The sequence below is a fragment of the Giraffa tippelskirchi genome, chromosome 8 (genome assembly GCF_054371585.1).
Source record: "Giraffa tippelskirchi isolate mGirTip1 chromosome 8, T2T-mGirTip1v1.2.pri, whole genome shotgun sequence".
In the NCBI taxonomy this organism is placed as follows: domain Eukaryota; kingdom Metazoa; phylum Chordata; class Mammalia; order Artiodactyla; family Giraffidae; genus Giraffa; species Giraffa tippelskirchi.
The window spans coordinates 62,494,644-62,507,133 of record NC_137282.1 but is presented as its reverse complement, the minus strand read 5'-3'; the positions used below and the strand labels follow the sequence as shown (position 1 = coordinate 62,507,133).

The 12,490-nt window shown below is 63.3% G+C and overlaps 1 long non-coding RNA gene across 1 annotated transcript; it reads right to left on the bottom strand.

The window, feature by feature from the left end:
• Positions 1–6,288: 6,288 nt before the first annotated feature.
• On the bottom strand, positions 6,289–8,920 carry LOC145517419 (uncharacterized). Its single transcript, XR_014062026.1, has 3 exons — positions 7,835–8,920; positions 7,302–7,425; positions 6,289–6,982 (listed from the first exon to the last, which is right to left on the bottom strand). It is a non-coding gene; the product is annotated as an uncharacterized LOC145517419 (long non-coding RNA).
• Positions 8,921–12,490: the final 3,570 nt, after the last annotated feature.

Genomic DNA, 12,490 nt, shown 5'->3' with positions numbered 1-12,490 from the left:
GTTGTTGGGAGGAGGAGACATCGTGAGGAAGCCACAACTTTTGAGAGCCCCGTTTCGTCACCCCAAACAGAGAAACCAGCACAGTGGGGCGGGCAGCTCGGAACACACCCTCGAGACCCCTGAGAGGACAGTTCAGGTCCAGGGACCGTCGGGTGTGGATTCCTCATGTTGCCCATCCCCCTTATGAAGGCTGATGCCCACTTGAAAACCTCCAGGACAGCTGCCTGCCGCAACCTGAATCAACCTGGTAAGTCCAGGTTTCTACAGAAAACCTGATAAGTCCGGAATCACATGGGGACTCCTCTTCTAGGCTGGATTTGAAATATCCTTGGTGTCTCCCCGAGACCCCCACCTCTGGCATTTAAACTACTTGATTTATAACATTTCTATGACCACGTGCCATGGACTGGGTGCCGTGTGCCCCCGGGTTCACACGCTGACCACGTGCCGTGGACTGGGTGCCGTGTGCCCCCGGGTTCACACGCTGATCACGTGCCGTGGACTGGGTGCCGTGTGCCCCCGGGTTCACACGCTGACCACGTGCCGTGGACTGGGTGCCGTGTGCCCCCGGGTTCACACGCTGACCACGTGCCGTGGACTGGGTGCCGTGTGCCCCCGGGTTCACACGCTGACCACGTGCCGTGGACTGGGTGCCGTGTCCCCCCGGGTTCACACGCTGACCATGTGCCGTGGACTGGGTGCTGTGTGCCCCTGGGTTCATCCATTCACTCGTCCACCCATCCAGCAAGTGATTTCTGAGCACCCGTCCTGTCCAGGCCGAGGTCCAGACACTCAGATTCCAGGCTCCATGGAACTTAGAGTCGGCGGAGTGAGTGGTCAGGCAGTGGAGAAATGCGCAGGGAGGAGGGGCCAGTGACGCGCCTCCTGAGGGGAAGAAGCGGGGGGCCGAGGAGGTGTGTGCAAGGAGTTCCGGGCATGGGACACCCCTGCAGAGGCCCCGGGGCAGGACCACGCTTGGCACACGTCCCCCCAGCAGTGCGCCTGGTGTTGCTGGAGTGGAGGGCCCAGGACGCGGCCTAGGAGGGCCTAGGGGTGGGGGTGGCTCTCAGGAGGGTGGGAGTCTCCTGGGCTCTGCATAGGGAAGCGGCCTGGCCACTCTGCTGGTTCCAGAGCTGCTCTGGCCAGAGGGCCAGGAAGGGGCACCAGGGGGACAGGAGAGCCGGCGGCCTCCCTGCCCGGGAGGGCGCTGGGACAGGGCCAGGGCCGCAGGAGCCACAGGTGGAGCCCATGGGTCACCCTCGGCTGAGCAGTGGGAGCGGCGGGACGTCTCCGCTGACCTGTGTGGCTAGGGGAGGTGCTCTGGGGACCCAGGACCTCTGGGGTACAGGGTGCGGTCACCCACGGGGGCCTCGGGAATGCCCCTCAGCTGGGCACCCTAGAAGCCACGGAGGACGTCGCCCAAGACAGTCCGCGCCCATCTGGGGGTCTGTGAGTGCCCCTTCAGAGAAGCCCCTCGTCTGCTGCGAGTCCTGGCAAATCGAGCACAGAATTGGGCAGCGGTGCTGGGACAGCGGAGGGGCTGGGGGGACCCTGGCGGGGGATGGGGCTGCCAGCTGGGCCCTGGGGGTCCTCGGCCCCACATTCCCGTAGACACACCCCACTGGGGTGAGGGAGACACTCTGGGCCCCTGCCTCCCCCAACAGGGAGGGGGTGTGTCTCAGGCTCCAGACAAGCCCGGGAAGCCTCCCCCACAGCGAGGGGGTCCTGCCTGCTGACAGCTGCCCCCTTATCCTCACGCCCGTCTTTGGCTGGAGGAGCCCTGGTGATATCTGCCCCTGGGTGACAAGGCGGAGGCACCCACCCAGTGTCCCAGGCCACGGGGAGCACCGATCCGGGACCCCCTCCACACGCTTGGCTGCTCACAGCCCGGCACCCCGGGGCCGTGAGAAACACAGCGTGCAGCCCTGCACTCTGACCACTGACTCTGAGTCCTGGGAATCTGGGGGCTTCCCTCCCCCTGGGGGACCCAGACACGGCGGGCTCGGGAGGGGGTCCCCGTGGCACGAGGGAGCCCTCACCTGGTGCCACCCTGGGGCAGCCTGCTCTTAACGTCATGCGTCTGTGCCCCGCTCAGGGCGACGCTCCAGAAGACTCGGGGCCTTGCCCAAGGTTCCTCTGCTGGCCAAGGCTGCGCTGGGGAGACAGGAGACCCTGTGACCTGCAGGCGACAGGAGACCCGGAGCGCGCTGGAGCAGGCTGACTGGCCTCTGGACCCTGTGCTCCTGACCACGGGGCGAGGAGGCTTCGCTCTATGCTGGTCATGGCCGGGACCCGCCCCCCATGGCATCCACCCCCACCCCTCCTCCCAGGGACTGGGCCAGCTGTCCCCTCTGCTACAGAGGCTTCCCACCCCCTCTGTGTCCTGGGTGCTCCTGAGTCCCCAGGGCGGCTTCAGTGTCCACTCAGCCAGCTCGCCCCTCTTCTGCAGAGGCGAAGGAGGCGGGAGAGAAGGCGCTCCTGTCTGCAGCTCTTGCCAGCATCAGCCCCTCTGATCACGAAGCGGAAAGCTGTTTGTGCCCCTCCCACACCCCCTTCAGGGGCCGCCCCCGCCCCGGGCAGCACCCCCAGACTCTCGGCTGCCTCCAGCCCGGGCCTGTCCCACTGTTTCCACCACGCTGGCCTGAGTGGCCCCTGCTCCGTCTCCAGCCCTGCTCTGACCTTGCACCTGGAATGTGCACCCGGCCTCCTGAGAGTAGGGGGCCCACAAGAGGGGCTTGGCCCGGGGCTGACCTGCAGGTCAGGGGTGGGTCCAGCTGCTCCCGGTTCCCTGGGTGGTTTATGGCGGGCAGGGGGGACGGTGGTCCGGTGGTCACGAAGCGTGTCTTCCACCTTCCCCTCTGCCCCGGGCGCTCCCAGCAGTGAGTGGGGCCATCAGTCAGCACCCCGTTTCCCGGGCCTGATGGGCAAGGAGCGCGGCACCCGGCCCCAGCACTCAGGCTGCAGCAGGTAAGGGCTGAAACCCCCTTCCTGGGGGCTGCGAGAGAGAAGCCCACCAGCCAGGGGTCCTCATGGGGAGCCCTCGACAGAGGTCCTGTCAGCAACACCGGGCGGCACCCCGCGTCCTGGGACGAGAACCGGGTGAGGAGCCACGGTTGGAGGCGCAGAGAGGCCGCTGCGCGGAGCGCTGGGCTCTGTTCTCAGCCCCTCGGGCGTGTGGCTCCTTTGAGTCTGCGTCAAGGCCGGAAGGAAGGACTCGCGGATCAGAAGACAGACTGGAGGGTGGGCTGTGGCAGCTGCAGGAGAAAAGCCTCCCGAGCTGCCTGGAGAGACGGTCCTTCAACGACGGAGGGTGCAGGCCCAGCAGGGTCTCCTGCTCCCACCTGGGGGCATCAAGCCAGGTGACCTGTGACCCGGGGGAGACTCGAGGGTTCAGGGGTGTCCTGGCGGGAGGAGAAGGGGGCAACAGAGGATGAGATGGTTGGACGGCATCACTGACTCGACGGACGTGAGTTTGAGCAAGTTGGTGATGGACAGGGAGGCCTGGTGTGCGGCAGTCCATGGGGTCTGCAGTCCATGGGGTCCAAAGAGCTGGACACGACTGAGAGACTCAACGACAACGTTGACAGCTTGGGCTGGCCAGGACCTGGGAAGCCCAGGAGAGGCCAGCTCAGCCACTGGGCCCCTGCTGTGTGCCCTGGGTAACACAGGGCCCCGCCATCGGGGGTGGCAGGACCCCCGGGATTCTCAGTCAGCAGGTGCTGGGCGGGCCCACAGAGGGGGCTGAGTGGCACCCCTGCCCGGGTCCCCGCCTCCCCAGCCGCCACCACCTCCCCGTCACAGGGTACGTGTCCCGTGGACTCCAGGACTGGTGGCCAAGGACACGTCCCCGCCCCTGCAAGAGACTCCTGGGTCTGGGGTCGAGGTCCGTGTTGCATCCATGAAGGAACTGATTCTGGAGGCCCAGCCCGGCTGAACAGCTGTTAACAGCTGGCTGAGCACAGGGCCACCTCCTCGCCCGAGTCCAGGCCGTCCTGGCAGGAAATCACTTACAGCAATAGCACTGAGTGGACACAGGGAGGAGGTCAGAGTTCACCGCCCTCCCCCAGAGGCAGGATGGCGGAATTTGTGGTTATTTCCTAACAGTCTTGCGCAAGCGAAAAGCAACTGGATAGAGGTGCTGACAGCTTCAAACTTATTTCAGTTTCTCGGTCGATTCCATGTTTCGGAGCCCCGTGGGCACGTCGGCAAGCCCCGTGGGCCCCGTGGGCAGGCGGCTGAGGTCCCGGCAGGAACTCAGCAGGATCCCACGGCGGCCTTGAGACGCGGCTGCAGAGCACTGAACAGGCGGGGGCCAGGGACCCGGGCGGCCTGCAGAGGGTGGGGGACCCTGGAACCGCCGGGGAGCCAGCTCCCACAGCGTGTGCGTGCGTGTCTGTGAGTGCCCGTGTGTGACGTATACAGGCACGTGAACGTGTGTGCTTGTACGGGTGTGTGCACACGTGTGTGCGTGTGAGCGTCTTGGGGGGTGGACTGAGGAGGCCCTCCCCCAGCCCTCTTCTCTTTCTGGCCTGAGCTCACCCGGACCTTGAAGAGGACATGGTGAGGCTACTGTGTGGGGCCCACCCCGGGCAGTCGCCCGAAAGCAGGCGATGTGGGCCCCGGTGAGGCTTCTTGAGGCCGCACAGGTGCCGGCCGTGGTTGGGGGGACACCAGGAAACCACGGGACGTCACATGAGCAGCTGGCGTCCTGACCAGCTGGCCACGAAGAGGCCCCAGAGCAGACACACGACAGGCGCAGGTGGGCCCTTTCGGCTGGGCGGTGGGCCTGGTCCCGCCCAAGGGCCTGAGCCCAGGCTGCCCACCTCCTGCCAGCGGCTCCAAGGGCATGGGCTGGCCGGACCTCCTCCCCGGAGCCAGGAAGAGCGACTCGGACCAGCAGGGCTGTGGCCGCGCCCCACGGCCCTGGGGGAGGGAGCATGGGTCCCCACTCCATCACCTGGCCCTGGGAGCTTCTCCCCTGGAGTCGGGGGCCGGGCCCCTGGCAGCACAGGAGCTGGAGGTGGCTTCTAAGGACGTCCAGCCTCCGGGTAGGTAGCAGAGTCTCCTTCCTTCAGGGAAACCGTGGCTGGGCCTGGTTCTGCGGATGGGAGAGGGTCCCTTGCGGGCACTGCAGGGAAGGCCCCCACTTCCCCATCTCCTCTGATGGGGGCTCTGTGGGAGCTGGGGTCTGGGGGCTCCACCCACAGGGGTCTCCCTCCGGCCAGACAGCCTGAGCCCCGGCCGTGGGTCCACTCTGAGCCAGCTCTGCCTCTGGGACCTCGGGAGACGCCCTAGGGACTCCTGCTGCCCGGGGCTGGGCGAGCATGTTCAGGATGACAGGAGACCCCTCAACCAGGCGCCTCACCCCAGGCTCACCCCTCACTCCGAGGGACACACTCCAGCCAAGCCCCTGGCGCTCCTGGCTGGATTCTAGCAGCAGGTGGTCACCCTCGCCCATCCTCCCGAGGCTGCCAGTCCAGGGGCGCAGAGGACCGAGCAGCTGGTCAGCACTGCCGGACCTCCAGCTGCTCCAGGGGTGGACGAGGGGCTTGGGGATCCGGGCAGCTGCTGTCCACAGCAGACTAAAGCAGCTGCTCCAACGCGCTAAGACTCGCCAAGGATAAACACCATCCAATCACATTAGCAGAGAAGGTGCAGGGATTTTTTTTTTTCTACATAGAAATATTAAACTTCTGTAAATCAGAAACGAAAACCAAGTCTGAAAGCAAACTGAGTGAATGTTCGCAGCAAGTGACGGGCAAAGCTGTGCTTCACACACGGAAAGCGCTTGTTGCTGTTCAGTTGCGAAGTCATGTCCGACTCTTTACAACCCGTGGACTGGAGCCCACCAGGCTCCTCTGTCCTTGGGATTTCCCAGCAAGGATACTGGAGCGGGTTTCCACTTCCTTCTCCAGAGGGTCTTCCCGACCCAGGGATCAAACCCCCATGCACTGTCTCCTGCCTTGACAGGCGGACCCTTTACCACTGAGCCGCCAGGGATCCACAAAAAGCTCTCACCCGTCAATAAAAATTACACCGTAATAACCATAGAAATGTAACTGTAAACACTGATACAGAAGTCAACCTTGATCAGAGTCAGAGAAATAAAAACTAAACGAAAATGAGCCTTTTTCCATTCATCGTTGGTTTTGGAATGCCGGGGGCTTGCCTGTAGGCTGCTAAGGGAAGCGTAAACTGGCGAGGGCTTTCTGAAAAGCAGTGTACCTCTGGACATCGCAAGAGTGAGAGCCATCGCACACCTCCGCCGGGCAGCTCAGGGGACAGTTGGAACAGGGTCAGTGATGTGTGACAAAGGCAGGCCTGACTGCAGCACCTGTCATCACAGAGCGGGAACGCTGTGACCGAGGCAGGAGGGAACAGTGACCGTCCTGTGGTCGTGTCATGCAGCCTCAGGCAGGGACATAGATCTTGCTTTTAAGGCACCTTTGGCTGTGCAGAAAGTGACTGTGAAAGAGCTTTCAGTAAAACGAGCAGACAGAAAACTCCGGCTGACGGGGCGGTGATCTTGGGGAGGTGGCACCGGGCAAATTTTCATTTCCTCCTTCTTATCTAATTCCTACATTTCCTAAATTTTCTGTGGTGGTCAGAACTTCTATAGTGAGAGAAGATAGTGAACTTTTCTTTTTACAAAACTACAACCTGGAAAAATAATTCTGATGAACATGTATGATGTGTGTTGTGAACATTAAGAAGCTTTTTGATCCACACAGGCAGATCTCAGAAACCCCAGCTGTTGGTGCCAACGCACTGGCCCTCGGGGACGGCTCAGACCCTGGGTGGCACTGGGTCCGCTGCCCTTGCCTGACGCTGGTGACCAGGGCAGGAGGTGGGGACGTACCCGCGTGGGGGCACTGCTGACTGTTCTGTGCTGGAAAAACCCATGCCCTCCACTCCTCAGCATCCGGCTGGAGTGGAAACACCCAGCTCCGCACAGCTCTGCTGATTCCAACACGCTCGGCACCTGCGGTGGGAATCCCGCCTCCATGTCCCCCGGTCGTCCCCCATGTCATCCTTTCTGGAGCAAAACATCCCGTGCGGCTGCATTTGCGGTAACTTGAGTCAGCTCTGTGGTGGTGACCACAGAGAGGGTGGGGGGGCAGCGCCACGCGGAGGTGACCACAGAGAGGGTGGGGGGCCTGAGGGTCGGAGGCTGAACTGTGGCCCCTGCGGCCCCCTCCCCGCCCTGCCCCTGTTCTCAAGGACACTGGCCTCTGCTCTACGGAGGCACTGGCTTCTGCTCCAGCCTCGGTGCTGACCTCCACCCTGACCTCTATACTCACCTCCGCTCTGACCTCGGCTCTGACCTCGGCTCTGGCCAAAGGCACTGTCAGGGCCCAGGAGGTGGCTGTGCTTCTAGGCGGAGGACCCTGCTGATTCCAGTCCGGCCTCGTGGGAGTCTGGAAACTGCACAGGATGAGGAGGAGGGAAGAGGCGGCTCCCAGCTGTGTCCCAGGAAGGCCCAGGTGGCTCCCCAGGCCGCCCCCCGACCAGGCGCTTTGTCTGGGACAGCAGTGCCCTCCGCGCTGTGTGTGGGTCCCACGGGGGTCAGCGGGGCATCCCAGGGCCGCACCCGCACCCACCCCGTCGCCGGGCCCCTACGGCAGCCGCGGGGGGGCAGCCTGGGAACGCCGCCCCTCCCCGCGGCTGTGACTGCTTCTCAGAGCAGGAGGACCCCCGCCCTGGAAGGCTCTGGGTCTGGCCTCCTCCCCGCAGGACACTCTCCCAGTTCGCCAGCCACCCACAGACCTGCTGGGTGGGGGCAGTGGGGAGGATGGGGACAGGGCCCGAGCATCCGTCCTCGGGCTCAGCCCACCTGCAGACGCGTCTCCTCGCCTTGGACACGAGCCTGGGACCTGATGCGATCTCAGGAGGCGCTTTCAGAGGCTGCAGGGCGGCAGACTAATCACGGAGGACGCGGCTAAGCCCAGCCCTGATCTTTGAAAGCTCTGAGAACTGATTTTATCAACAGAGCAACCGTCCCGAAGGCTCCAGGGCCTGGAAGGGAAAACACCCGCCCACCTCCTCCCGCATGGCTGTCCTGGAGCCCGGAAGGGCAGGGCGGTCAGCAGCCCCGTGCCAGGCTCAGGCCCCTGAGTGAGCCTGAGCTGGCCTTAGCTCCTGGTCAGCCCCGCACTCTCCTCCTGCACAGGACAGACAGGACACGGTAAATGTCCTCACCTGACCCACCGCCCCAGGGGACCGGCACACCCAGGGAAACTGAGTCCAGCCGTGGAAGGCCCTCAGGAGGAGCGGGGAGTCCAGGGCAGAGTGTCCACCCCAGGAAGGAGGTTAACGGGGTCCCCCAAGCAGGCCGTGGTGAGGACACACCCGTCGGGGCCACACGAAGGGCCCTGGGCAAACCGCCCTGGCCTGACCTTGTGGGAAGGGCTGATGGCAGCCTGGCAGGGGTCATACCAAAGCAGCAGCACCATCACGGCCACACATCATGCCCACCGAACAGTGGACAACAAGGAGGGGCCCAGGGAATGTCCCCCGGGGATGGTGACTGACAGCCCCATGACCAGAATGACGGGGGAGGGGCCACACTGAGGACATCAGAGTGGACATCACAGAGCAGGAATGGTGCCCAACACAGCCCCACAAGGGGTTGTGGGGCGGCCACACTGCCGACATCACAGCCGACGTCACAGCGGCACCAGCCTGAGTCTCAGGGAGATGGACGCAACGGCTTGGTGGGGGCCAGGGGCTGGTGATGCATCCTCGGGGGTCCCTGCCAGACCCAGGGGCTGGTGACGTGTCCTCGGGGGTCCCCCCCAGGCCTAGGGGCTGGTGACGCGTCCTCGGGGGTCTCCGCGAGGCCCAGGGGCTGGGGGCAGCTGCATCCAGGGTCCCCTCTGAGCTGGGATTGTTGCTAGGGGTGGGGGTGGGTGACCTCCAGGACCAGGGTGGGTTGGGCTGTGGGCAGAGGTCTGGATTCAGCCCAGGGTGCCACCCTCCGCGATCCGGCCCCTCTCTCCAGGTCAGCACTCAGCCCCCCGGGATCTGGCCTCTCTCAGGGTCAGCGCTCAGCCCCTTGCCCACCATCATGGATTCTCATCTACACCCCTCCTAGCCAGCAGGGGCCTCACTGGGCGGTGGTGTTTGTGGGTGGCAAGCGCTTAGTTGACCTGCCAGGGCACTGGCCAGACCCTTGGCGTTGCCGCCCAGCTGTGGCTTTGGTCTGAGATAAGTGCCTCGTGACGCTCTACCTGCAGATTCTTAACTCAAGGCGCCTCCTGAAACCACACCCGCGCTGCTCAGCTGGGGGCGGGGGATGACTTGCTTACCCCACCTCGTGGCAGGCGGCCTCTCTCAGGAGCCCAGGCTTGGCCTGGGGCCCACTCCCCACTCCCGCAGCAGCCAGCGTGACTGGGAGCCCAGTGGGGGTGGGGGGATGGCCCCAGGCGGGGGCTTCTGCCTGCAGCCCAAAGACGGGGGATCCCAGCCTGAACCAGCTTCCCCAGAAAGGGCCGGGCAGCTGGAGTCCAGACGGCGGGCACAGCCTCACCCCCTGGGCTCGGCGGGCTCGGTCAGCGAGCGGCCGTAATGGCCCCTTTGGGGGCTGAGGCTGCGGAAGCCTGCACAGAGGAGCCTGGCGGGCTGCAGTCCATGGGGTTGCAGGGAGCAATCACTAAGTTGCTGGACTGAAGCGACTTAGCACACACGCGCTAAGAAGCAGCACCCACAGGCCTCGGCCGGCACAGAGAGAAGGCAGAGTTCCAGTGCCTTTTATGGAGGAAAAGGACTGTGGAGGCCAGAGTGCCTTCTGGCTGGCGAGCCCGAGCACCAGGCGGACTGGTGCTGGCCTTCTGGCCCCTCCTGGCTGGGCTCCGGCAGCCGGTCTCTCCTCACCTCCCAGCTTCCTCGGGCCTGTTGCTGAGGCTCTCTGGGTTCACTGGACACTCAGGACACCCTCGACCCTGTGTGGACAAAGGGGCGCACACAGGCTCCACGGGGAGCTGCGTGTCACAGGGACCTGACTCCCCCGGGCGGGGGGGATGCCAACGGGTGCGGACAGCCAGGCCCGGAGGCTGAGCTGAGCAGGATGGGGTCCCTCCGGCTCCTTGAGGTGTCCTGAGCTGGGAGCCAGGCAGACGGGCAGGCGTCCCTGCTGGAGCTGGCGGACGGCGCTGGGGCCTGCAGGGTCCCGGGCTGGAGGGCCTTCCGGCACCTCTGAGGTCACACCCACCTGCACAAAGGAGCCTGTGCTCGTCCTGGAGTCAAGATGCAGGAGGGGCCTGGTGGGACCGGGAGGGCAGCTGTCACTGGGGGACAGAAGCCCCGGGGGACTTTCCGAGGAGCAGGCGGGGGTCCCCCAGCTGAGGTGACGGCGGCAGCAGACGGTGACCAGGAGGCAGGAGCAACGAGCAAAGGGCAGCCCGAGTCAGGGCCAGCCCGTCCGAGCTGCCGCCCGGGGCTCCAGGGACGGTCTGCCGGGACTGCGCCTCAGGAAAAGGGGCCCAGTCTGCTGCCCCGTCTCCTGTCAACTGTCTGCCCAGCTTAGGGCAGCCAGGTAGCCAGGCAGGCGCAATGGCCACTCTCCAGAAACTTCAGTTCAGTTGGTCAGTCGTGTCCGACTCCCTGCGACCCCACGGACAGCAGCACACCAGACCTCCCCGTCCATCACCAGCTCCTGGAGTTTACTCAAACTCATGTCCATTGAGTCGGTGATGCCATCCAACCATCTCATCGTCTGTCGTCCCCTTCTCCTCCTGCCTTCAGCCTTTCCCAGCATCAGGGTCTTTTCAAATGAGTCAGTTCTTCCCATCAGGTGGCCGAAGTGTTGGAGTTTCAGCTTCAGCATCAGTCCTTCCAATGAACATTCAGGACTGATTTCCTTTAGGATTGACTATCCTTGCTGTCCAAGGGACTCTCAAGAGTCTTCTCCAACACCACAGTTCAAAAGCATCAATTCTTCAGTGCTCAGCCTTCTTTATGGTCCAACACTCACATCCATACCTGACTACTGGAAAAACCATAGCTTTGACTAGATGGACCTTTGTTAGCAAAATAATGTCTCAGCTTTTTAATCTGCTGTCTAGGTTGGTCATAGCTTTCCTTCCAAGGAAGATACTTCAATATACGCCCTGTTTTTGCACCCACTGCAGGCCACCTGGAGGCCTTGTTCGGTGAGGCTGGGAACCATGGCCACCGTCCACCCAGAAGAGGGCCAAGTGGAGGACCCGGGACACGACGAATAGAAGGCCCTCTCGCTGCCGATCCAGGGAGGGGGTGGGGTTGCAGCCTGTCCTCCTGGGCCCAGGAGGCGGGCCCCTCACGTGATGGGACCCTGTGAGGTGACAGCCACTGTTCACATCAGCCCACATCTCCTGCCATCACCTCCCCCTCAAGCACAGGGATGGAGGTGGAGCAGACGGCGGTCACTGCACAGGCCCTTCCTTGGGGCCCTGGCAGCCTGAGTGGGTGGGACGTCCTGGCTTCCTCCCCAGCTTCTGGGTGTGAGTGTGGGTGCTAACGCTGCCCCAGCCAGGTCCACACCCACCAAGGAAGCTTGAGTGTCCTGGTGGGTGAGTCCCCCCCGAGTCACTCCAGGGAGGCCCCACCTTGGCTCACCTGTGTCTCTGCTACGTGACCCTCCTGGAGTTCATCGAGTCTGAGTCAAGAGTTCCCAGAGCCGGTGACATCGGGGAGCTTCCCAGGATATCTGGCTGTGCCCTGGGGCCACACAGGCAGAAGGTCAAAAAGTCAGACCTGAAGAACGCAGAGGCATGCCACCAAATCATGATCAACAAAAAATAAAACGGACAAATTGGAAATATCAAAATTAAAAAGAACACCATGAAAAAGGGAAAAGAGAACCCAAAAGATGGGAAAAAAATATTTGCAAATCACATATCTGATAAGGAACTTTTATCCACAATATATAAAGAACATTTATAACCCAATGATTAGAAGGACAAGGATTTAACAGACAGCTCTCCAAGGAAGACATGCAAAGAGACAAGCACACAAAAAGATGCTGGACATCGTCACCCACTGGGGAGACGCAAACCAAAACCACGGAGACACCAGGTCGCATGCACCAGGACGGGTGGACCCGAACGCACAGGGACAGGCGTCCGCAAGGGCGTGGAGCCTCCCCCACAGCCGGCGGGTCGGGAGCTGGCAGCCTGCGGAGAACGCTGGGCCTCAGTGTGGGCACTTCCCGAAACGGGAAACAGAGGCCCCAGGGACCCCAAGAGAACTGGAAACGTGTCCACAGGCTCGTGCGTGAGCGTCCACAGCCGCCTGAAAGCGGAGCGGCCCAGGCGTGCAGCAGCGAGTACACGAGCCGACAGAATGGGGTCTACTCGCCCCACAGACACCACTCAGGCACCGGGAGACGCAAAGCGCCGACACGCTACAGCACAGACGAAGCCTGGAGGCGCCGCGCGGCGAGGAGGAAGCCGACCCACAGGGCACACGCCACGTGACACCCTTCACATGAAATGTCCCGAATAGGGTGATC